Source organism: Anser brachyrhynchus, assembly GCF_964034855.1.
Source record: "Anser brachyrhynchus genome assembly, chromosome: 2".
Classification (NCBI taxonomy): Eukaryota; Metazoa; Chordata; class Aves; order Anseriformes; family Anatidae; genus Anser; species Anser brachyrhynchus.
The window spans coordinates 125,431,224-125,458,692 of NC_137695.1; the positions used below are offsets into that span (position 1 = coordinate 125,431,224).

At 39.1% G+C, this 27,469-nt stretch overlaps 1 protein-coding gene and 1 long non-coding RNA gene across 3 annotated transcripts in view; both read right to left on the bottom strand.

The window, feature by feature from the left end:
* The window catches only part of ARFGEF1 (ARF guanine nucleotide exchange factor 1), a 92,892-nt gene that overhangs the window by 64,336 nt on the left and 1,087 nt on the right, over positions 1-27,469 (bottom strand). The gene's annotated exons all lie outside the window — the stretch shown is intronic.
* Positions 6,220-27,463, bottom strand: LOC308190774. Its single transcript, XR_013947490.1, has 2 exons — positions 14,972-27,463; positions 6,220-14,276 (listed from the first exon to the last, which is right to left on the bottom strand). It is a non-coding gene; the product is annotated as an uncharacterized lncRNA (long non-coding RNA).

Genomic DNA, 27,469 nt, shown 5'->3' on the forward strand with positions numbered 1-27,469 from the left:
CTGGTATTCTTGTTTAGTCCCAGCAAGACCCAGTGGTTAGCGAGCCAGTGGTTTATCTGAGAAATGTCTAGTCTGGATGTGGTTCAAGTCCATGTTATCCAGGACTAGGAAAAAAAAGTAAATAATTCCATATTGCAGATATCTAATATTCCTCTACAAGTTAACAAATCATAAATAGAAGAAAAAGTCCATAGTCAAAGTTTCAGGGAAGTATGCCTTCCTACCAGGCTACGAGGCTTCATCCGTTTACTCACTTGAAGACAAACTCCTGACCAACAGAAAGAAGCCCTCTCCTTCCTTTCCAGTGTCTTTGCATCTTTATTTTACCTTCTGCCTCTGCATTCACACCCAGAAGTGATGCTCCGAGATGCTCTCAAGTCCGTCCAACAAACTGCATTGCCAACCTGCATGTACAACTGCAGAACAGCTTCCAAGTTCAAAGTTTCCAATTAAAGTGGCAAAACCGAGCAGATTCTTGCCCAATACCTTATTATTCAGAGCACAAAATGAAACAGTACAGAACAGAAACTAATGGAATCTTAATGATCTGCTCAGATAGTAATCCTAATAATGCCAGCAAAATATTAACAGATTCTGGCTGTAAAATAACACAAGGTATTAGTGTCATTGAACAGTAGGGGACAGACACTTAAGACTGAAGTAGAAATTCAAGTACTGAACTTGAATTAATTTAAGCACATACAAGACTAACAGCACCACCCTTTTAAACCCTCATTTTTTAAATATTAACTTCACGTTCAAAACAACACAAAAATTTAGAAGCTAAAGTCATAAAAATTCAAAAGTAGTCATGCTAGCCAACATTTCTTATGTATCATATTTGAATTCTGACCACAAGCCATTTCCAGGCACGTGAAGGACAAGAAGATGATCTGGAGTGGTCGGCATGAATTCATGAGGAGGAGTCATGCCTGATCAACCTCATCACCTTCTATGATGAAACGATGGGCCTAGTAGGTGAGGGGAGAGCAATGGATATTGTCTGCCTACACTTCTGTAAGGCTTTCAGTGCTGTCTCCTGTAAGATTCTCAGAGAGCAGCTGTTGAAGTTTGGGCTGGATGAGCAGACAGTGAGGCGCACTGAAACCTGGCTGAACAGCAAGGCCCACCAGGTGGCCAGCAGCAGCACAAAGCCTGCTTGCAGGCCAGGAGCCAGCAGTGCACCCAAAGGGGTGGACCAGGTCCGCTCCTGTTCAACACCCTCATTAGTGCTCTGGATGAGGGGGCAGAGCGTGCCCTCAGCAAGGCTGCAGGTGACACAAACCATGGGGGAGCAGCAGATATGCCAGGGGGACGTGCTGCCATCCAGAGGAACCCCACCAAGCAGGAGAAATGGGCCGACAAGAGCCTCATGAAGTGACACAAGGAGAAGTGCAAAGTCCTGCACACAGGGAGGAACGGCCCCAGCCACCCGGGTGGAAAGAGAAGGCCCTGGGGGTCCTGGTGGCACCAAGCTGAACACAAGCTGGTGGCAGGTCCGTGCCACACAGGTACCCTGGGCTGCGTCAGGCAAAGTCCTGTCAGCAGGTCGGGGGAGGTGGTTCTTCCCCTCTGCTCAGCACTGGGGAGGCCACACCTGGCGTACTGTGTCCGGGTCTGGGCTCCCCAGTACAGGAGAGACGTGGAGCTACTGGAGAGAGGCCAGCAAAGGGTCTCAAAGATGATGAAGGGACTGGGGCACCACTCCTGGGAGGAGAGGCTGGCACCTGGGACTGCTCGGCCTGGAAAAGGGCAGGCTCAGGGGGGTATCTCCTCGATGTACACAAATACATACACATATTAAATTTCAGATTACATTTTTATCAATTTTAATAACCTGAAACACACAATAGTTTATGCAACAAATTTACATAAGGTCACTCAGGTACAAGAGTCAACTAGTCTTTACTGATAACACAAATATTTATGAATTTGCAAGTTACTTATGTATTTGCTAGTGGAAGCCAACAAATCTATAATAAGAATCAATTCAAATTTGTACTATAAACAAAGAACCAAACCAGACACATGGAAAATTTCAGGGAAAGTAAAAAAACAACAAAAAAAAAGCTTTAGATGGAAAATGAGTATCCATGCATCAAATGGCAGTAGTGAGACCCTTCTTAAATAAGAAAAGCAAAAACTCCATGATCTTCTCTAGAAATTTAGTTTGGGAAACTTTTTCTCTTCTAAGAAAGGAAGCAGTTAAAAAAAGAAGAGGAAAATCAAAAACCAGAAAGACTGACTCCTTTCAAAAGGATAAATCAAAAAAAAAAAAAAAAGGTATATCAAGTGTTCTTTCCTTTCCAAAACCACCAGAATGCAAAGCTCTGCTTCAACAGCTCAGCTTGCACCATACCGTTGGCATGCTGCACCCCTTAGGCTGACTACTTGCCCTTAGGAAAGGGACAAATTATAGCTGAACTTCCAGTTTTCAGAAGGAAACAGCTATGATTGTTAAATGAGTGTGAAAATTGCTTACGGAAGTGAACCAGTTCTTCAGCTAAACTTGTGTGTCCCCAGCCTCTCCCTTTCCCCATGCACAACAATAGTTTCTCATTGAAAACACATCTTAAGTGCAAATATTCTTCCTGTACTATTTAAAGCAGATGTGACAAGAGGCAAGCATTCAGCTACTCCAGGCAGTTTTGCAAGTTTGAAAACCTGTGTTCAACTGTTACTTAAACAAATTTCTTCCCCTGGAAGCACTGCACGAACAAAGACAGCCCCTCGCAAACAGAAACATGAAATAATATTCATGAAAAGATAGATCAGAATTAGTGGCTCTGCTTTGCACTGACTCCTTTTATTCTTAAACTAAAAGAATGCATCAAACCCAGCAGACCTTCATCGTGGTGCTTCACTGGATTATTTGAATTTAATCTCCTATTTGTAAATCATAACACTACTTGCAGACATGACTAAAATTTTAAAAAAATTCCAATGTGAACTGATTACAGCCCTCATTGCACTGCTGATATTCTAACAAATTATCACCATCATTTCTTAAAATAGTGCAAGAGGTTGTCTTCACAATAGGTCACAACAACTCGTAACAGAAAATGGCAGCTTTTGCAACTGAAGGAAGTATACTACAATTAAAAGGAAATGTTTTTGCAAGTGTCAATCTAATTAAATGTTACTGCTATTTCAAGCAGCATTGCATCACTCCATTAATGTGAAAGTACAGGTTACATAACCTTAAATAAAAACAAAGGTTCTTTACAGTGGCCAATGCCAATTCTTTTAGGAAGCTAAAAGATTTTAAATGGCAGTTAAATACATGACAAAATACCACTGCATTTAATGAGGCAGATTATCAGTTTACTTTTAACCTCGAGAATGGGGAAACCCTAATTTCCATCACTGCCTGACTGCTCCCCTCTGTACAATTTCATAGTCATGTAATAACCACATCAAATGGGAAGCATATAGAAATTTGAGAAGCATCATCAGAAAAACAGATTGCAATGAAAAAAAACTAACAATTCTTAATGCTAGCTAAATAATCTGCTAATGACAGATGAACCAAAACACTGAGATATTCTTTTGAATGTGAAAAAGCACCCTCCGCCCCCCCAAAAAACTAAAGATCATCTAGAAAAGAGAGAAGACAGGCATGAAAATATTGTCTGCTTCTTTGTTTTGCTCTCCCCTCTCCAAAACTCACACACAAAACCACAAAGGAGGGGAGTCAAAGGCAGGAAAACTTTATTGTCTGAGGATCACCATTCATTTTGAGAAGGAAGAGCAAGAGAAGATGTAAGATGCTAGAATAAGGGAAGAAGACTATAGAAAAAGACTACGGCTTCCAGTCTTCCAGAGAGCTTACCTGTGATAAAAACACAGAAAACACAGGGTAGGAATCACAGTTCAGAACATTTTGTGGCATTGAAAGGATGATGTGTCCTAAACCAGAATTTATTGAAGTGTATTCAGTGCTCTTAAATGAAGTGCAGTAGAAATATCAAAATAAATCCCTCCCGAAATCTCACTTTCGTACACAGCTCCACAAAAAGACCTCTTTATAGAGCTGTTTCACAAAATTAATAGAAATGTGGCTTTTGCCCACAGAAAATAAGAGCTGATCAAAAAGATGAATTCTTCTGCAGCATCTTGCAATGGTATACATCAAACATTCCACAAAGCAGGTAAAATGTGTAATGCACATTTCAACATAATATTCCATTTCATCTATACTCGCACAGACTATCATCATTGGAAAGAAATGTCTGAACAGGTCTAAGAACTTAGATTATTTTATATTATTATATATTATTCCATTCTCATCACTCCAACTTCACTATTTCAGCATGTGATAATTTTTTCTTGCCCTCCTCAGACTGTTAATAGTTTCTACTATAACCAAAAAACAAACCAAACCAAAACACCCCAACCACCTAGTTTCTAGTCTTCTCCCTTTAACGCCCTGTAATCAGTTAATCTCATTATCAACTGTGTCTGTAATGACAACTGGTAACACCTAAGCACCAAGGTCCGTATGGGCCAAGTAGGTCAAGCAGGTGCTGTGGGCTGTCTTAACCGGTCTGTAAGGCTGATCAAACTCCAACCTAGAACTAATTGTTTGCCCCACAGATTCAATACAATAGATGATTTAAACCTTGGCTATACAGAAGGACGGAAGCTCTTCTCCAAATCCCATGTGAAATTCAGTTATGACTGGGCGGTTCTCTTGGTTCCTGTGCCTCAGTTCTCTGACATCTCAAATGGACCCCTCTCCTCTAGGTTATCTTGAAGTTCTACGTTTCTATGTAAAACTAGTTCTGTATTTCTTTCTTCCCTCCAAATACTTAAATATGCTGTATTTTTTTCTTCAGTATCATGTAAAATTTAAATATTATACAGTTACATTATGGCACAGGTCATGGATGTTAGCCGTGGGAACCCTTCCTGAAGGGAAGCTCTGTGTCACCAGCCTTAAGGCCAATAGCACACAAACCGTATCAAGTTGTACGTTAGGTAGCAGGGAAAAGAATTCTTATGAACCTTGCTATATGGAAAAGAGCAAACTATTTACTGTAAAATTGGAAAATACTTCACAAGTTCATTACACAGTACGATGGCAGAAAAAAAAACAAACACACTTAGAAGCATTTAATACATTTCTCACACATTTTTCCATTCTCACATCAGACTTCTCACATCAAAAACAAAAGAACATGCTATGTTTCTGCAATTCTATATTCCAAACAAGTGATTTTGCCAGCCAGAGAAGCACATGTGTAAGTCAATTCTAAAAGGATTTGTACATCTGAAGACAAATATTTAGAGTAAACAGCAGAATTCAAGCTTATTTACCTAACTGAAAGTCTACTGGAACAGGAAACATCCTGTATTTTCACTGGAGGAAAAACTGTTGGCTCATAAAAAAATCACACCCTGAATTTACACACCTGCTCCTATACTCACTGGGGCAGAGGTAGAAGTAGCTTTGCTTCCACTTAGCACTGAAAAAAATGGAATTTCCAACTCTTCTTAAAGCTAAAAGCGTGTGGAAATTACTGAATTTCATAACCCTATTACAACTGAAAAAAAAAGCTATTAACATAATGAACTGATGACAGCGTGTAGTGGCATTTTAAAGAACTGTAACCATCCTGAGTAATCAGAAGATAGAGCTCGCCAAAGCAGCTCTGAATGCAATCCTCTAAGGAAACAAGTCAGTGTTTGGAGTTCATATTACTTATGCCATAGAACACGAACATGAGAAGAAAGCAATTTGAATTCATTTATTTTGAGTCAAAGAATATGAATGAGATCCAAGGAATGTGCAGCAAAGAGAAATTTAAATTATATTAATATCTGCATTAAAAAAAAGCTATTAAAATATTAAAGGCTTTGCTTGAATTGACTTGGCTTGCTTCCTTCTATCCAGGTATTAGTGATTGTCTCCAATGTTATGCAAAACATTGTGGAAATCGAGGATTACGAAACCCACTTTTTTTTTTTAATCATTAAAAATACTGAAACTCTCCTTCTTCACATCTGGGTATATGGAAGCCCTCAATGACAAAGCAGTCTAAAGGTACATGTCAATATAAAAGCACAAGATAAAGTTAGCTATACCGTAAATAATAGAAAACGAGAAATTAAATTTTTATTTGAAGACAACTTTAATGAACTACATTCCCAACTACGTAATATGATTACAATATATATGGTGAAAGTAGTTAGTAAAAAAGACAGTAGATAGTAGTGATAGTAGATAGTAAAAAAGAATTTTTTTATTTTTATTTTTTTTTTACCAAGTCTGAACTTACAGAAGATGTATAAACCTAACAGGAATAAAGAAGTCTCCCCCACAAAGAGAAAAAATTCCAAGGAGCCCATGTTGAATGTTCTTTCTTTCAAAACTGGATATTAGAATATATTTCTAAATAAGGATCCCAAATGTGTTTCTTTTCTTGGTATCTGCTAATCAATTAATTTCAAGCAGTGTGAAAAAAAAAATCTCTAACCTATTCAGCTAAAGTAAGTGAGCATTAACACCTGAAAGTCGACAACAGACTTCAGAAAAAAAATAATTAGGAACAAGAAGTCCAGACAATAGAACAGGAGAAACACCCAGCTATTTTTTACTCAAGATGCCTCACATTTGGGCAACAATGACTCACAGATGATCTCCATGGGCCATTTCTGCCAAGTCAGTAGGTCTGAGATAAAACAGAGGGCACATGTAAAGATGTGTGTGGCAAATCTGGCATTTGTTCTTGCCTAAACTTTGTTCCTAACATTTAAACCCCCTGCAGGTCTTTCAAACAGCTGAGGATTTGCTAGGAGACTAGCCATGTCAAGCACAGACAGCACAAAAGTCATCTGCAGGCTTCCAGCTCGCCACTCTTCTTGACAGAGCCTCCGACTAACTCACTACCTCCGAACTACTCCAGTTCCAACACGTTTTCTTGCACTGACGATGAATGGAGAGTAGTAACTGGCAAACAGATTACGTTATTTTCCTCTCCCATTTCTTTTTTAATTGTATAGGCATACTAGACTTCCAGTAGCTTTTAATGCATCTATCTCCAGTGTTAATTTCTTTCAGTGTATGTACATAGCAAACAAAAAAAAGGAAAACTTTATAACAAGATTCACCGGGACCCCTAATTACCATAAAATAATTAAAGTTTAATGCAATACTGTTATTCTCCTTGATGATCAAATCAGGTTGACCTCCCTAAAACTGATAGAAGTGTATGCGAATTCATTATAGGAAGATAGTACTGAAATGATCTGTATTTTACACTCTAGAAGAAACTATTAACTATGAAAACTGAAGTTTTTCTTTAAATGGGATTCCCAAGATACATACCATGGCAATTTGTCTTCCTGTAAACCCTATGAACAGCTTTCCCTATCACACCTTCCAAAACACAAAGACATCTCCTCTCTTCCCCCAAATCCTCCCAAACACAGTGGCTATGAGACAGACAAAAAAGTCCTATTTTGAGGAGTCCAGGAAGAGACCGACAGCAGCACTGGACCTTCAGGGATGTAGTTTTTGTTCTGTTTTAACCTAGAAAGCTAACCTTAACCTAATGAGAAACAGGAGTGGAAGGAATACAGATAAAGGTACAAACATATACAGCACCAACACGTGAATTTCAATTACGTACGTTCTCCCTGTTGTAGGATACCATGAGTGTTTGTTTCCCCTCAAACTCCTGAGCCCACACCTTAGCACAGACCCTCAGATTTAGTTTATTTATGCATCTGCTCTTCTGACTGCTGTTATTTGCTGTGGTCCATTAACTTCCTTTCTCCTCTACTTCGTCTCCTCTACAAGATCACAGCTCACACGGCTATGGTACAAGGACAGAAAAGATTTAAGCAAGTCACTGCTGTGGTCTTCACGCAGCATACTACTGAGGCCATCAAACACATAGTAAATAGCAAGTAATTCTAGTACAGGCTTGCAAAGCAGACTTAAGAGTACAGTTGAACACTTTACCTGCTTTCCATCACAGCTTATTACACTGCTCCAATTTCATGTTTACAGGTATTGAGGGAATAACTAAGGAAGCACCAATTAATCACACAGTTTAAGAAATGCTCCAAACACCAGTTATATTTCAAGTCTGACAACTCTTGATGAAATTCAGTGTAGATCCTCCTTGTCATGCTCTTACAAAACCCTGAAACCTCTAACCAACTGAAGTACTACAGCTTATCTCGATAGGTTAGAAAATAGGGAGTGGTACCCTCTGAAGTGCGTAGAGATATAAGAATGTGTATATGCACGCACATACATAGGAACATGAAAACTTGTACAGGTGAGGTGCTTAAACTTCAAACTGCACTAATTCTCTAAAGCAAGAGCTAATATAAGGAAGGAACACGGTGTGTTGTCATGTCCTATGCCGTATCTTCTGATCTGTTGGAGGTTTGCAGCAAGTCGCATTGAAGCATTTCACATCTCTGAAGACTTTCACATCTGCAACTCAAAACACAGCGACTGTGTCTGATGGTCCTTGTTGGGCTTTTCATCGGCAAAGCAATCTCCTGAACTTTATTTACAGTGTCATTCATACAGACAGAGCCACAACTTCTCCCCTCCCTTGCTCACAATAGAGTTATCATTTGGGAACACGCAACTGATGTAAATTCAGAAACTCCACCTGTCTTGATGCGGCCAACCTCACTACCTACTCCTTCGGGTCATTAGGTATGATGTTTTCAAACAGAGCGTCCCTGGCAAATCTCTTCAAAAGAAGAAACTACTCTACTGGCCTCTTTCTGCTTAAAATTAATTCAGAATAGTTCAATCCAGGGTGTTTCAGGACTAGGTTTTCTGTAATCATCTTTCTACTTGCTAAAGCCCAAGTCTAAAATACTGTCACTCAAGTTGCTTCACTCTTCTTCACAGGGAAGGGGGACACAGATGTAGGTCACACGTTGCCAGGAATAACTGAATTGCACTCACTAGCATTTCTAATATGTGGCAGAAAAGCTCATTTTCTGTAGCAGTAAATCCCTCTGCTTCACTCCAGTATTTTACGAGTCCCCATCTTTTCTTAAATCTACAGGAAACTCCCAGCAGTATCCAAACTTGGGTCTTCACTCCTCACAGAAATTTCTTATACTTGGATCAAAATCAAAGAACGAAAGCAGACTTTATTTACACCTTTAAAACACAGTTAAGAGGATAGCGATACATCTTTATTTTATCAAACAGTACACACCTTTAAACTACACCTTGTTCCAGCCCTTTCTGATATCTCCTCCCGCTACCCCCAGTCACTGGTTTCACATTCAGAACTGGCAGCACAAGCTGCCGAAAAGATGCGTTAATATGCAAGCGATTTGCTTTCTTATCAAATACAGGCACCTAACCAGACTAAAGAAAGGATCTTGCTGAGAGGCTTGGTTTCCCAATATGCTTTGCCCAATCCAACGGAGGGTGACCACTGAAGAAGGCGGTTCCTCCTAACTGCACGCTCCTTACACAATCACTAGCTTGGTAATTTGGGTTTTCATTGGGTCTTCTTTCTCACGTACTACGTTAAGATTCTTGTGAGGTGTGTAAGTCCTCCTTCCAGAGGCTGCTATCCAAGCAAACACACACAGCAACAGCTATCCAAAAAAAGAAGCACAGCACTTTGAAATCAGTCCCCTCAGATATTTTAATTTTATAATATTTTTTCCTCCTCAAACTAAAGAACATATATGTCGTATGCAGATAGATGAATCAAACACTACACGGGCCAAGAAAACACTTCTCAGGAAAAAAAATTTAAGAATATTGTTCAATACATTGAACGGTACAACCCTTTTTGCTGCTTTATGTGATGTGACCTTCCTCATCACTACAGTAGCACAATTCTGTGTGTGCTTGCACAGGGACCTTACCAGTTGAAAAGTAATACAGTTATACTGGATTAAGAAAGTAAGAGGTTGTTTTTTTTTTTTTTTTTAAATTGAAGTTCAACTTTTATTTTGTTTGTTAAACATGGATCTGTTCCCTCACCTGGTTTTACCATGTGGCCAAGGGTAGAAACACAAGAAAACAAATGCTTTAGCCATGATTGCTGCTACTGCTGGGGAAATATGGGGTGTTAATAATGTTATAATGTTAATAATGTTATAATGTTAGACTAGAATCACAGAAAAACAGAAAATTAAATTCAACGTGGAAACGTGTGCTGAGGGAGGTAATTTATTTCTTTACTAAGGTACATGGGAGGACATATGGGATATGGTATATGGGAGGACAAAATGCTGCAGAGAAACAACCAAATTCAGACAGCCCCTTAGAGAAGTCTGACGAAAGGATATGGTACCATTATTTTGACTGGAGTAACTGTAATTTAAAGAAAGCACAATTTTACTTAGTGTATTAGCATACATTACACTGATTAGTGTATGAGAATTTCCTTAGCATCTCTCTGTTACCTAGTACCAAGTTGCTGACCTAGGAACACCATTGCAAGTCTTCTGAGAAAAATAAGCAGCTTTTCTGCCTTAATAATTGATTTGACTTTTCAAACACTCTTGCCAAGAATCATAAGTGCTATCTAACTAACCCATAACAAGGTAAGAGGTAACTAATTAAGAATTACAACTTCTATAAAATTGGAATTATAAATCGACATAATTATGCCTTCAATGAAATGAGACTTAGGATAGACTTCATATTCACATCTTCTCTATAATGCAACGCAATGTTATAAAGCACTCCATGTGTATGAGGTTCATGGAAATAACTATAACTCCACTAGGAAGACAATCTACTCACAGAATTAGGTTTCAAATTTGAGGAGAAAAAAAGAAAAAGTGAGCCTTAAGCAGTGACAGAATTTAATGTTTTAAAGTACTACATAGCTGTTCTAGGTTTCTCTAGAGTAGTTTGTGCAAGTAAAAAACCAGTATACGAAAAAAAAAATGCTTATCTGATTCAACTGATGTGATGCATTAGTTCCTCAATGTATTTATCAACGGAAAAAACACACAAATGACTCAAAACATCCAGTCCTCTTCTGTATCAATTTTCTCAGCACTTCATCTGTGTGAAGATTTTCTTTCAGTCAGCAAAATTCCAGCTTGTGCCACGTGTAAGAGCAGGACTGCAGACACTCTCTGAGCACGATGGGTTTACGTTGCCTCAAAGCTAGCAGGAAACCAGTACCTCTGCTGTTTACCATTGTGCAACATGTTCGCCTAGTTCTGGAGGAGATGAATCATAACTCTTCATGTGCCACAGTAGCTTGATACGTTGCCCTTATGAATTTCAGAGAAATCAAAATCCTCAGTTTTTCTGATACATCCTTTAAGAAATAAATTTGGATCTAGGTCTTCATATTTTTCCCTTCGTGCACTGAATATAATATAGCCATTTGGGGTTCACAGTAGAAGTTTCAGGCTATACATCCCTCTCAAAATGGGTGCATGTATATATACACAAAATTTCACACATACACAAGTCTCTATATTTAATGTGTGCTTTTTGCTCCCTAGATCTAATCTACAGCTTGAAGAGGAAATTTTAACTCGGCAGAGCACAAGATACACCACAAACATTTAACTAATAGTTTGATTCATAGATAGATCAGGGCTGAAACTGCAGTCAGAAGATATATTTCTAGCCTCTTCCACTGTTTATCAGGCATCCTGATAAACTTCTTATGAAAACCAATGTATTCTTTTTTTATTTTGGAAGTTAAAACTTAGGCTTGTAAGTGCAAGCAAATAAAAGAATTGTTTATATATGGTATTCCTGGTGAAAGCTATCAGAAATATAGTATCATTTCTCGCACAGAAAGAAAGCTTGCGGTAATACACATTGTCCCTCTTTATGTCAAGCCAGACCTTTTTTCTCCCTTAATACAGTAGGCTATTTTCCCTCATTTTTAAGATCAAAAACTGAAGCACATCCCTCGTACTTTGCTTGGAAAAACATGAGTTTCTGCCAGAATACAAACATGAGAGAAGCAGTAACAAATTTTGCAGAAGTAAAATTACATTCAAAATAGGGAAAACATTTTCAATCCCATCACTTCCGTCTGTCTGAAAACCGTATCTGAAATCAAACATACAGAACAGAATCTTCTGAATCCATCCTTCATCTGAAGGGACACAATGAGCTGCTTCTTTCTGAAGATCATCTTTAAGTCTGACCTTTTAAGCTCAAAGTAGGCAAACACGAGCAGCTTGAGTCAAAAAAAAATAAATCAAAGACTTGATAGTAAGAAATTGCCTCACCCATGTGTAATATAATTGCTGGAGTCTTCTGCTGTATACATCCCTGTGAGAAAGAAATTTCTGCATAGGCTGATGTGCTGCTGCCACTTTCTTACCTTTTTGTAGCAGGCTGCCTAGAGAAGTGGCAGTCTGCCCCACTGGAAATACACTACTGCTTGAGACAGCCCTCAGCCTAATCTCAGGCCCTGCTTTCAACACAATCGACATTTCTCTGATTTTACACCATACATTTCTAAAATACCTCTGTTACACAAGAGCACTTCATCAGTATTCCGTTGCAGTCAAACAGTGAGATAAATAAAAGGCTCAACAGAAACAATTCTCTTACTTATCCGAGAAACTCTTAAAATTCAATTGATATTAATATTTCTGTGTGTATTGATGACTGAAAAAGCACCCCAAACATTCAACAGAACCTACACCCAGAAACACAAACTACCACGTTCAAGGTAGGATCTGGTTTGATATTAAGATATTTCCATCTGCGTGTTTCCACGTATGCTGTCTAACCTCTTGTAAGGCGTGTTGCCCCAGCAATCAGCAGCCGAGAAGAGCCGTGCGGTGTGCTGTAGGACTCCTCTGAGCCCTTCTCCAAAGGCAGCACAGAGCCAATTAGGATAGTCTGGGGTGTGCAGCAGGCACGATGCACGTGAAGACCCCTAACCTTCAGCATCTTTCCTTTTAACTGAGTTCTGTTTCAAGAACTTATGCCCCTATGACAGGATCAACAACACAGTAACAGAAGAACAAATGACAGATAACGTGAACTTAAGTCACAAAGCCAATTCCTCAGTTTTTCTTTAGCATCAGTATCAACATTTTAACAATAGCATTACAGCCGCAAATGTAACATTTTATGCAAATACAGTGCTATATAAGACAGAAACTCAAATATAAAGCAAAAGACCATTTCACCTATGTAGTTGGCTTATTTACGAATCAAAACTTTACGATGAAATATTGATTAGAAAATGAAGCTGTAGCATATTTTGCACCAATTCAGCTTTCCTTGCATTATACAAGCATTCTGTTCTTCCTGCTTCAGATACAACACAGCTGTTTACACCTACATGCATAGTTTAATTCCAGAATTAGTATACCTTCAGTTCATGATGCCATTCCCAGAAAAGCAGTATTTTTACTATAATTGCATGTCATAAGACAGGAATTTTCATGCAGTGGCTTGAATACATTTAGCTAAGAGAACACTTTTTCCTTTGTAGTTAAGCATGCATTTTAATACCTAAAACAACAAAAAAATCAAAGACAATTTAGTAACAACAGTTTTGAACTTTTGCGCTACCCAGCTCAAAAGCTATTTCACCACAGACTGCAGATGTAATGAGCTAAAGGAACGTAAATTTCAAATAAGAGGCACAATGGCAACTAATTAAGCTTGCCAGCCAATGAAAGTCTGATGAGCTGCGTAAGCAGACTGGTGTCGTAAACTCTGAGAACTGGGAGAGCAAACCCAAAAACCAGAACGAAAGGCAGTGAACTGGACTGACCATAAACATACAAGAACAGCAAATCTTTCTTAACAGCCTGACAACTAACCTGTAGTTTGCTGCCATGAGAAGCCAAGAGCATAAGCTTAAGTAAATGCAGATTATGAAAGCAGGGCAAGAATGCTGCAGCTGCCCCTCCTACCAGCACCTAGCCATCCCTGGCTCACGCTCTTCTGCACAAGGACTGTTCCTTCAGGTTTGACAACCCCTGCTAAGTTTTCCTGTAATCCCTTAAACCATTTCAACTTCTGGGATCAATGTAATTACAAGGTGCAGGAAACAGTATTTTTTGCTTCACTTTAAATAAGCTGAGTTCTTTACAGGTTCTCCATACCTGCATAATGAGAAATTACAATTAACCATTCTCCCTTCATGCCTATGCCAATTACACTCTCAGACTTCCTTTACCTCTGTTTTCCTCCTTTTTTAATTCCAGGAAGCATGAGGCATAGTCGACTTGATCTCTTCTAGAATACTTTTGATCATTCTTGTTGACCTCCTGTGCATCTTTTCTAACTCCACCATCTCTTCGGCTGACAGCAGTGAGCAGAACTATGTATGGAATACATGATATCTTTATAAAGCGATTTTACAGCTTTATTTTTTTCTTTCTTGTTTCCCTATTTGTCTTTTTGAAAAAGGAATCAATATTTCCACAGAATCACTCACAGCAACTCCAATCCAACGGATAAAAGTCTTACTGAGAGCCTGTGCGTGCACACAATTTAGACCAGCAAACGTCTTCCACCTCCCCTCTCCTGTGCATATGGATTAGTTTGCATTTATCACCACTCCTGCCATTTTCTCAACAAATGGACCAGTATAACACAACTACAGGTTGCAACAGATTGATTTTGCTCTTGTAAATATTTTTGTCAACCTTTGTCACCTCACAACTCACCCCAAAACAGCATGAACCTCTACAGAGCTATAATACCACCTGGTTGGGAAAACATCATGTTTACTCCTCAGCAGCTCAGTACCTTCAAGAGCTGTAGGTGAGTAACCTGGTTGAGGTTTACTGGAACTGAACCGTAAAACAGGAAAAACTGTAAACTGTAAAACAGGATTGAAACTTTTTACAGTTTCAGTTTTTTTACAGTAACTTTTTTACAGTTGAAACTGTAAAACAGGATTACCACATGCTTATCTACATACTCACTGACTCTGCCTTACAGATCCATGATGTTAAGGTTTCCCCCGTCAAGTTATGTGCTTATGCTTCCCCACTATTATGGCACACGTACCCATTCTGTTCTCTAGCAGCTTCATTCTTTGTTACGATTCAGATTTGGCAGTCTGAAGCTCTTGAGGTTTCCCAGCTCCTTTATTCCCTTAGCACTTTTTCTTTAAAAAAACAAAAAAGACACGCCACTCACATGTAGTACACCCCTTTCCTTTATTAGCAATCAATGAAACGTTAATATTATATAGGTTATTAAACTGTTGAGCAATTTGAGATTGGAGACCCTTTAAAAAATCCTACTCCCAATGAGTTAATATGTATTTCAGATTAAACTTCTAATTGGGAAAATTCTTCTAAATCATTCCTTGGAATTTCTCTGTGAAAAGCTTCCTCAACTTCCATATACAAGGCAAAAAGTAGATTTTGGACTCCCTTCAAAACCTTTATATTCCTCATATGCTTCTGTTATACTATTATCATCTACAGGCCATACAGACAAAGGTCTATTTTTTTCTTACTATTTATTCATACTGACTTTATCACAGGCTTTTCATAAGCTTGTATTAATAGCTGGTATACGGTTACTCTAAACATTGACAAAGCACATGACAAAGAATCACTGTTAGCTGTTAACATTTTTCTCCCTTCAAAGTGCCCTCAATTCTTTATTACTTTTTAGAAATAAAAAGATGTGTTTTAATGTGTTGTTTTCGTGACTATGAAGCTGAAGCTTCATACTATGAAGCTGGATTTGAGGATATTTTAGCAGATGCTTGAGCACGTCACGATGAGAATGCTCACAATTACAGACCAGGTCTCCAGAAGGTACATCCTGAACCAGTTCCTGCTCGAGTGGGACTCAAAAAGCTGCTTGTTCTATGTCACCCGTAACTGCAGTTTATTTATTTACCTAATATGACTAAGCCTTCTGTAAAGTAAGAGCAAATTAAATGTTCATACCCACATAATTAATGCTGCATAACTAAGACTTTTCCATAGATAATCCCTCCACATTCCCAATCTCTTAAGACAGCATCTCATTTTAGAACCACTGATATTTGAGGTGACCATTTTTGAAGACATCTGGCATTCACAGGCAACTACACATACATTTGCTTTTGACATAGTTACCTAATTATGAAAATCTTTCTTGAGACTTCTCTGTTATTCTCTGCTTTGCACACTTGCTTCATTGGTCACAACTGAAGACTAAAATAAATGTTTTACTAATGCCCTGTATTCATTCTGGCAAGGACAGGCTGCTGCTGCAGAAGAACAAGACCATCATTATGCTTCTCAGTCTTGTTTCTGGACCATTTGGCAGCATGCACAGAAGCCAGACGACCACTTTTCACAGTCCACCTCTTCATTAATACTCTGTCAGGTAACATGATCCTTCAAACATCCTCACTTTTTCTGAAAGTTTCTTTCAGGAGTAAGCACATATGCAGATGACCCGTTCTTATTCCATACTTTTAAAAAACAGCCACCACAAGCTACTGTTACGTACATTGAAGATGCTCAAGTTTCACACTTTACCCAAGGTAAGAAAAGCCATGACACGTCTGCCGTCCTCTTCACAAACACAAGCATACAAGTTATTAAATAGGTGCAATAAACATACAGACCAGGGGCATGGAATAAAACAAATGTAATTATGTATTTATGATTATTCCAAGCCAGGCACGTGAACATACTTATCTCAAAGAAGCTGTTTATTTTGATGGGTTTTCTCAGAACCTTTTGTTTTGTTAAAATAAGATCCAGAGTTAAAACGGATCAAACTGCTTTTAGATAGCTACCTGACAACAGGGGCAGTCATTTGCTGTAATATTTTCAATGTCTATGAGAAGGTTTCACATACCTTTCTGTTAATGTTAAGCAACAAACAGCGTGAATTGTTGAAGACTAGACACAGCCTAGAACAATAAATCCTGTGCAGTGTGAAGTGCTAGTAAGAGCTAGAATCAAACTGGAAGATCCCTTTGAAATATGGGAAGATCTGCATTTTATTTTTAACCTCCATTCTTGCTGTAGAGATTTCATTGAATTTTTTTGTTCTTTTAAATTGCCTTTTAAACTAGCCATTTCTGAAAGTCCCAAAATTTCTATTCTTTATTTCAGACTGGAATGAAAGAGCCTTAGCAGTTCCACAATACCTTCAGAAATGGCCAAAATACGTACAATTCCCATTAAGTGGCCTGCTCGCTACAGCAACTTCAAAAGCAATCTGCAAGTAGGGATGAAAAAACAAGAAGCAAAACAAAGGACACTGCAAGACTTCTACTCTTTTCAAGCACTAAACTGTAAAGGTCACGTGAGAGTCCATACATGAATTATGCTACCGGTAAACTTCTAATTAAAAAGCATTATGCCATTCCCCCCTCGCCATGGCTCTGAATCACATGAAAAGCGTAACAGCGTCTTTTCCAGATACAAGATAGCCATAATTTAATGGTTAGCTATAAACTTTGTCAAACCACGTTTAAGAGGAAGAAAATACACTGAATAACAAAGAAGAGTGGACTGAAGTTTATTTTTCTGTCTCTGGTATGCCTCCAAAAGAGGCTACGACCATACCAGCTCTGTACTTTTCACTTGAGCAAAAATTCCCATTTGCAATTGAAAGCTCAAACTTGAAATCAAAAGTCCTGATGCGAGATCTTTCAAATGAAGCTTTCAAAGTGATCCCACTATTATTAAAGGCCTGATTTCTTTGCTAGATTTTGATACAGGAAGCAGCTCAGGCTAACATGAATGAACACTAGAATTAAGAATGAGCATGGCAGTACCATGAAAGCTCCAGTGTTGCCTCTTTCATTCCAGCACCATATGCATGACATTATTAACACAATGGAACCTTTACTTCACTATCTCCTATCTCTTACTCAAATCTTAACGAAATATTTTTGAAAGTCCAGGCTGCTTAAGTTAAGACAAGTACTCATATGACAACTTTTCCTTCTTTTCTCAGGTTCAGATCAGAAGACGTGGAAAAGTACTTAGAAAAGGTCACCAGCACACAGTATTGTGAAGTCCATCCACGTTGTGTGCGGTGTTACAGCGAAGTACTTCTTTGACCCCTGCTTACCGCAGCCGTGAAGAACACGACTGTTAAGGCATTCAGTTCAGTATTAACTAGGTCCACGAGTTCATACTGAACAACTACTACAAACTATACGTGCATTGACTAGCACAGCTAATTTTTTAAACGCGTAGAATTTCTGTGTAACAGCAATTACTTACATCTTCTACTGCACTGAGTTTGTGCCTCTCCTACTTGTTCTTTAAAGGCTTTGTCATATGCATGATAAAATAAACTCTATTACAAACTAGAACAAAGAACTTCCAAAATCATCGTCTTTGTTACACAAGGACATCTGGTCTTTCTAGCTGTTTGTTGTTGCAGGAATGATGAAAGTTTCCTCATATTTCAGAAACCAGCGCGTAACTCAGTGGCTATTTCTAGGCAATCTATTTGGGATCAAACACATACAAGTGTGGATCATCACAGAGGCATCTACAAGATTATAACTAATCTGTGCTGATCAAGCTTTTTTTTTTTTTTTTAATTTATAGATATTGTTAATAAATAGTAGATGAAACCCTAACTTTTTTTTAAAAGCTCCTCAAAATTATACTTGTATATACTCTAAGGCACAAACCTATGGCTCCCCCAGACCGCTAACCATCACAGTCTCTTTTCCCCATAGTTGTGCCAAGTGCGAGAGAGAATTTCAAAGAAAACTCTTCACTGCAAAATCTCTAAGCAGTCTAGATCTATTTAAATGTGTAATTTTGAGCACACAATCACACAAAAGAAAGTGTCATGTCCTAAATTACGAGCAGAAAACATTTAAGAGTTTCATTCACCGCAGCTAAAGAAAATTTTAATCATGCTTCTCAGGCACTTAGGCAATCTTTACCCAGCTTTTGGAATTTTATGCAGACACGGCTGTCCTATTCTAGCTGCTTTACTTATAGCAGTTATAAAGCTCTGTTTCCATTTCAGAGTAATGAAAACAGAAGCTAATTAATTCCTATCCACTTTCCCATATACCCCACAAGATCCAGCACTGCATTCCTGCAGATGTCACGGTCCATTAGCCAAATGAAGCACGCTGAGTTCAGACTGGATTTTCTAGCTTTCCTCAGTTCCTGCAAAAACCACCTGATTTTATACCAGCTGCCACGCTGCTGGTCTGTGCAACAGCACCATCCAGACCCTCACACACACTGCTAGAACCTGAAAGGCTGTGTGCAAGGCATGCACTGGTGTGTTGGTTTTACACACAAGAGAAGCACACCTTTGCAAAAAACATCTTAATTTCAAAGGCCACTATCACTGCTTTATGCTTATTACCTGCATTAAAAATACACAATTTTGCCCCAGTACAACCACTTTAATTTGTAGCATGGTTTTAAAATTATTGTGATTTGGAGCCATCGAAGAAATCAAACAAGTGCCACCCTACTTACATTATGAAATGATTTCTTAAGTATTTAATTTGCAGAATTGATTTAAAATTGTGTAAGCGTACCTCAACTATACCTGGACAGCTGAGCCCTCTCGAACAAAATGTTATTTAACATCTTCCTAATAAACCCCAACATTTTGATCACAATTTGAAACTCTTTATCTATGTTCTCCCCAGTTTTTCCCTAACTGCAAAGCTGCACTTTGCAATACTGAAGCACAGGGGCTATTCAAACATTCCTGGTTAATCAAATATAATTGCAGTGCACATGGACACTCGAGATCCCCACATTTACATCAAGTAAAAAAGCAGTAAAGCATCTCTGTATCCAGCACTGACTGAAATCTGTTGAAGTATTTATACACCTAGTCGTACTGTTGTTTGTAAGCAAAATGAAGGATAACGTTCCAAAAACCTGTTAAGATTATCAGAACAGCAAGTGCTAAAGACGAGTGCAGAATTTGCATTAGCAATGGATCGCCTTTTTCATATTTATCTCCCTTTGTATTTGAGAACAGACACAAAACACAGACTGAATAAACCCTGCTTACATGAAAATCTATATTATTTTCAATTCTCTTAAGACTATCTTCCTTTTTTTTCTGACCCAAGAAATACATAAAATGAAAAAAAGATTAAAGAGCAATGGACTACAGACATGGTACATTTGAACAAAACCTAAGCATTAAATGGGGGTAACATCAATAACCATGCAATCTCATACAAGATTAGTTTACATAGCATGCAGGGTACTGGAAAAGTCAGTGGGGGAATAAAAATAATACATTCTGAACTGAAATCAACAACTTAAAAAAATGTCTACAGCAGTCATGCCAGTGATGCCCTAAAAACTCGTCTGTAGTAAAATTTAGCTGTTTGTACGTGTGCATAATTTTACAGTAAAAATCTAGAGTAGAAGACAAAAGTGTGATATAAAAGACATGCATTACACCCAAAAATAGCTAGTTAGATAAAACAACTAGAATGAACTCTGATTAGCAGAAAATTAAATAATACTAGAGCAATACGCTCACAGAAAAACAGAATCTGAGCCAGTGAAACAAGCGGCCACGTGAGTTTATCAAATTAGATGGGCTACTTTGGTGAAGTGCAAATCTGTTTCAAAGTTTTTTCTTTTCAAGTCTCCCCAAGATGCTATTGAAAAATTGTGCTTTTGATCAATCCCCCCAAATCACAGGAGGATAGCATAGATTAAAACAACTGAACGAGGAGGTATTTTAGAAATCTAATCAAACACTGCAATCAAATGCATTACTGCTTTGGGATCCTTCGCTAGCAAGAGTGTGTTTGATCACAGCTTAAAAAAAAGCTAGGAGCAGCCTGCTTCGCAGAACAAACACTCATGCAGCAGCGATCACTCAGCTCAGGAAGTTTTTGGTATTTGTCAACCCTGAAGAGTGGAAGATCAGTGGGCAGGTGACTAAGAAGGAAATGAAATTCCCTCTCAAAATGAAAGTTTTATTTGTTCTTGTGTGCGCGCGCACGCACACCCACTGCAGACAGCACCTCCCCAACACATAAGCAAGCAAGCTTCTTAGTACTATGCTTACAAGCAGAAGCATAATTTCACCTAATTCCCATGAAATCAAGTGTGCCATTTTATTTCTCAGATTAAGAGGAAGCATCCGGTGGGACTGCATTTTACAAACTCCCAAAAAGCACAGCCAGATGCAAGACAACTCTGAAACAATTTTTGCTTGAATTAAAACACACTCTGGGGGGAAAACCAAAACAAGATGTGATGCTCATAAAACCAGCCCACTGTTTTCCTACCCAGAACAGAAGCAACGGATTAACTCTCGTGCTGTTTTTTGTTGTTGTTTTTTTCTATGTGGCTCTTCAAGCATGTCTCCAGATAACAGAATCCACACACTGCTGGAACCAGGAGTAACATTACTCTAAAAGCTGTATCAGGTGTAGAGTCAGCATAACCTTCACATTTGCTATCCAGGCTTCAAAGCTCTCAACTATAGCATCATAATAAGAGCTCGTATTTCTCAAGAGTTCTTTTAAGATGTCTTGCTCCCCCAACTTAAAGCTCATCATCTAACCCAGAAGCCCACAAAGAAACACAAGCAAAATCCCCAGTACCAAGAAGGGTACCTAAAAGCTAAGATACAGTGAAAAGATTTATCATTTCAAACAAAATGTTTCCTACCAGTTTGGCAGTTATTACTTCTTATTTTGTAAAATTAAGAACTGAACAACACAAGAGTTACAGAAGACAAACCTGAAAATGGTACATTCTGATATATTCTAAAAACCTAGTAGAGTTTTTGGAGGGTGGGGAGACTGGACAGGGGGATGTTAAATCTTTCCCAAGTTCTTGCTGACTGGCAGTTTTGCTCTCACTCGTGTCAGCTGCTCCACTACCTTGCCTGGGACTAACACATCAGGCCAATCCCCCAGTAATTGCCTAAGTCAACCCGTTCATCCTTTTAATGGTGCTGGCACAGTAGTAGATTTCTTCCAGTCCTTTGGAATTTTCTCAGTGTCCTAAGATGTACTGGAAATCGATAATGGAGTTCTGCCAGGTATTTCAAACTCTTGGGACTTGACAGGTCTATTTTTAGGGGCTCTTTTATATTTACACTCAAAATGGCAAGTAGCACGTAAGTATCCATCTACCTTATTCCTCAAAACAGTTGTTTTTATTTAACAGTCCCTCGCATCCACAAAGATATCTATGCACTACTCAAACAACCAAAAAACCCAGCATATGTAAGTTTGAATTTCTGACACCAGGTGTGTTTCACAGAAACAAAGTATACCAACAATGTTCAGTTCACTCAGACTTCTTTTCTTCAACTGTCCTTGTACAACATTCTCTTTCCATAAAATCCCACAAAAGTGTGTATATATATATATATATATATATATATATATATATATAGTATTTTTTGTCTTCCCTGGTTATTTGGAGACTTTCTGGATGTGCTTTATTTTACTTTGAGATTTGGTTTGCCCAACAATAACCTACAGTTTCTTCTGTTTACTCACGGAAAGGGCACAGTGGCACTGCCAGCTGTGCACAGATGACTTGCCCCGTACCTGTCCGACTGGCACAGCCAGGTCACATATTTTCTGCTTGCAGACACGCGCAATGCACTTCTGCCTCCTCTACCAGATGAAGGCTTCTTCCTCGCTTCTGTTTCTTTGACGCCGCTCTCCTGCCTCCTCTAAACGTGCGGCTGTGTTTCCCAAGCCACTTCAGGCCCTGATGATCGCTGTCCTTCCCAGACAAGCGCCCGGACATGCATCCCTCTGATGCTCAGCTGCCTTTCCCTGACAAAAACACCTTCTGCCAGCAACCTACCAACTCACACATCACACAGGAAAACTCGATGGCTTGATGCAGGAAAAACAAAACACTGTTGCCCCTGCCTTTTTTAAGTTGTAGTCACCAACCTGCTGTTGACTTTCACAGAACTGGATGAGAAATCATGCACAAGTTTGCTGGTCTTGCTTCCGAGTCTCCTGGCAGCATTTGTTTACTCTGAGGTACTAACTCATCTGAGATTTAAAAATACAAACACCAGTGACAAACCCAAACCAGACAACCAGGTTGCCCCCCAAAAAGTCAAGGCTTCCTCATCTTGGCCTTTGCGAGCCCATGATTTCAGCTAGGAATTTCCCTCAAAACAGGAAAGAGACTGACTGAAACATCCCTGGCTCACTCTCCCTGTCTGTAAACATCCACGCAACCATCTTCCCTGACAGCTGAACAAGTCGGGGCATTGAACAACATCCTATCGAAATGCTAGCTCAATCCTGGTTATTCCCTGAAAGCCTCCAGAAAAGGTTTGAAACATGTATTTGATGTCAATGGCCAAGTTATTTCTCGTTTTTAATTTTATATGACAAAATCCCACAAGAATGGATACCGGTGTCGTGCTAAAAAATATAAATGAAGCAGTGGCTAGCTGGAGATAAGCAAGAAATATGGATGAAAACCAAGGGAAGAGAGAAAAAGATGACAATTAGAGGAAAAACATACCAGAAAGGGTTCTGCATAAGGATCAACTCAGAAAAAAACCCCCACCACCAAACAGGAAGCACATTTCATTATAAGAAATAAATGCACAGCAGTCACATGACAACAACATTTCTTTTTAGGCTTCAACATTTCAATCACTGCTCTAAAATAAGCAGCAGAACAGATATATTTAAAAGCTGCCCTATGCTGTAAAGATGTGTTAAAGTCTCTCACAATTAGATTTTAAAAAGATAGCGAAAAACAGCATTAAAACTTTCAAAATATCAAAATCTTTAATTGAGGATGTATTTTAAAGCCAGAGTTCCACCTGAAAAAAATTCCCATTTTTTTTCCTTCTAAAACAAAAAGCAATTTTTTGGTACTCATTTGCCATTAACATTTTCCCAACCCAAATACAATCTACCTTGTTTCCTACAAAAACGTTTTTAAGTGCACCCTGCCAACCATTCCCTTTCCCAAGGGAGCCCAAGGCTTGTCAGCGCTGCCATTCTGCTCAGCCAACAACTGATTACATTTCCAACGACGACAATTCCCACTGTACACTGCTTCTCTTAAATTAGCCCCATAAATTTGACATCAGCAGCACTTTACACCTCAAATGCAGAAGGCAACCCGGAATGCCGTTTATGGGGCCAGCTAAACCTTACTGTTACCAAGCCAAGTCTGAAACCTCTGCAGAGTGCACAAGATGTTAACCACACAGAAACCCTGCTGGTTAAAGCCCAAGCACAGCATGCAAGAGGGAAGGGCAATCGTAACATTAAGGATTTTTTTTTAATGTCTATTTATACAAGCAAAAAAAATCTCCATTTATCCTCCTTGCTTACTCTGAAATGTGTTTCAGAAGAACAATTACAACCAGCAAATAAACTTTGTATGGACAATGGTGACTTGTACACTGTGAAAGTAAACGCCTATAGCACATGCAGACAGCAGACAATGGTACAATACCATGCCGATCTCCATAGAAAAGAGCTCGAAAAACTCGGGGTTTGCTTCTAAAAAGGACAACTGATTTTGAAAAAAGATGAAATGCAGTCTATCGAAAAGAGACAGACATTACCCAAACTACGAACAGAAATTTTGTTCACCCAACACTTCTCCAGTAAAAATAAATCCAGAAGATTGTAATTGTCTTCAACTGTCCTACATCCAAGCAGGATCTTTGCATGACAGGCTACACGACCCATGGGACATTAAGGGACCTTCTAAAGGTGATTTTCAGCCGTCTTCAGTCAGTGCTTTCATATTTCCAAGCAGCACACACACACCTTCCTTTAAAGCATGTACCAGTTCCTTATTTGTATCATTTTACATTATTTGCAGTTTGGGGTTTTAAAGCCAGTTGAATCCCCAGTCTGTACATGATGAAGCACTCTTTATAACAGGGAATTCCGTTTTGCTCAGCTCGGTCCTGCTCTAAGCCACCTCTCCAGGCAGACAAATCCACACCCTGGACTCTAACAAAGCACTAACCGTTTGTGTTCACTCTATTAAAAATTTTATATTCAACTAGGGAGGTGTTTTTTTTTTCAAGACCTTTTATGGACTACACACAATGCAGTATGTTTACTGTAAAGTTTCCTAGACTGTAATATGGCTCAAAACCAACACAGAAACAGCAGTGCAGGGAACTGGCTGTGAAAGGAATTCTAATTCCAAACCTGCAGCTCGCTGCCTGATGCTCTGCAAGCGAACAGTTGTGAAGATAAACTCACTCCTTACATAGCTTAAAAGTAGTTGCTCTGCAAGTACGCAACATGAAGTTCCTAGTTACTTGTATTTTATTAGGTGAACAGAGAAGGAAATGTTTCTCACATACAGGGAACATTTTTCATAAAGGACAAACTTGTACGAAAAGATCCGTGAAAGCTGGAGTTGACTATTCTGCATTAACTGACAAAACCTGGTGAACTGTTAGATACAGGATGTGATAGATCCTATATCGTTATCTTACATCCTTAGATATAGGCTTAATTTCCTCCCTATGTCATGATGTCAAAATATCCAGGAAAACAAACACATACACCTCTGTATTAGTAACTGCTACTAGTTAGAATCTGTTATACTACAAGTTAAACGTTTTACTAAAATGTAAAGTTGGAGAAAAAATCTTAATAACAGAAGAGTTTCATACTACATCAGATAATTTCAGTGAAGACTAAATTAAATATTTAAACTGAAAAATACAATTTTGATCTGAGGATGTTTGCCATGATTTTTAAAAGCTACATTTTATTCACAAAGCATTTACAAAATCCAACAAAACTTTAAAGTTAGACTGTCAGAGTTAACTCCAACCTCACTTTAAACTATTATGTTATTGAAGGTTTATCATTACTTTTACTGGTCTGTAAAAGAAAGCAGTTTCTCAGGAATAAGAAGCATTTATTCCTTGTTTAAGGTTGCAAAGAAGCGTCCAGTCAAGTATTTTTCAGGATGGAAGCACTCTGATCTCTGAGATGAAGAACTGGACGGAGAGAGCAAAATTTGGGTATTCTATTTCCAATCCTGCTACAAAGGACACAGCCAGTAACACCCAGCTGGCCTACATGTGAAATAGGGAGGATATTTACTTTTCTCTGAAAAGCTTTTTATAGCTCGCTTAGACGCGAGCAGCGTAGCCAGGAGTTATATATTGCCACTTCTGAACTGGGTATCCATGATACACAAAAGCAGACAACGGACCATGCTACATTCACAGGCCATCAACGACGGTATTTAATTGTGCTATAATCTAACATCACTGATTTTCAGGAAGGCTCTGTGGTAACTAACATCACTTTTTATCTTTCTTAGGTTGATGACACCTTTTTTATATACATTATACGCAATCTTCTATTTCTTTTTCCCTGCTTCGCTCTCTTGTAAACCCACATACCATGCGATTTTCCTACTTAAGGCCCAATCATGCAATCAGATCCACAAGACAAGATTTCAGTGAAGCCATAGCATAGAAATCACTGGGATATGTGCTTGGGGGGGGTCTCCACACACAGATCCCTTTAGAAGATAAAAGATGCAGACTGCACAATCTGGTGGGCTCGCTTTACAATGTGCGTGACACAATGGAGCTGTGCTTGAGAGGGATCTGGATGATACCTAAGACAGATCTTGCTACTGAGATAAAGTACAGCAGTAACTCAAGATTAATACCAGTATCTAATTCTGTGGATGACATACTGGCTGGATATTTCTCTGTTTTATTGCTAACTTGAATACGCTGTATAAGGTCAATGGAAAAACCAAAGGGTTATCAGTTTAATCTCATCCGTCTAAATTGTAAGCTTATTATGAATAAATTCTGTTGATAAATGAGAGATGTAAGAAATACCCTTTCCAACCTACTTGAATTATTAATAAATAAATAGTTGAGCTGCCACCATTTCTCCCCCTCCATTTGTCTGGGTCTCTCACAGACAAAGAGAGAAAGAAAACAACAAAAGTCCCGTTCTTTTTATAAAATGAAAAATATTTTTAGAAAGAGAAATGAATAGACTATGTTAAGAACAGAGCGCTTGAAATTGCTTAGGCTTCATTTTGAAAACAACCAAGTTGCGTTTCACAGTTTCACATTCTCTCTTTAACTGAATCTGTTTGAACAGACATGACTGCCGCACAAAAAAAAAAAAAATAACCAAGAATTCCTAAAATAATTATCTCCAAACCCAGACGCAATTACACGAGGCCGGGAGGGCCATAACCCATTTACGCGTTGCTTAAATAAAGCAGGCATTCCCCCAGCAGCCCTCCGGCAACCCGCTGCTTCGTGTTCGGCCAGGGGGGCCCCAACCCCAGCCTGCGCTCAGCAGGGCCGGCTTGCCAAGCCCCGGTTCTCCTCTCGCTGTCGCTGAACGCGTCCGTACGCCTCGCACAGCCCGGCTCCGGCACTTCTGTCCTGCTTCTGCGTGAGGTGCCGACACAGCCGCACCTGGGGAAGGGGGTGTCGTGCCTTCCCCCCCCGGTTCCCAGAGGGTTGGGGCTGCCCCTCGCACCCCTCCCGGGCATTGTCTCTGCCTGCCTTCCCCCACCGCCGCCTCGTCCCCTCCCCGCTGCCTGTCAC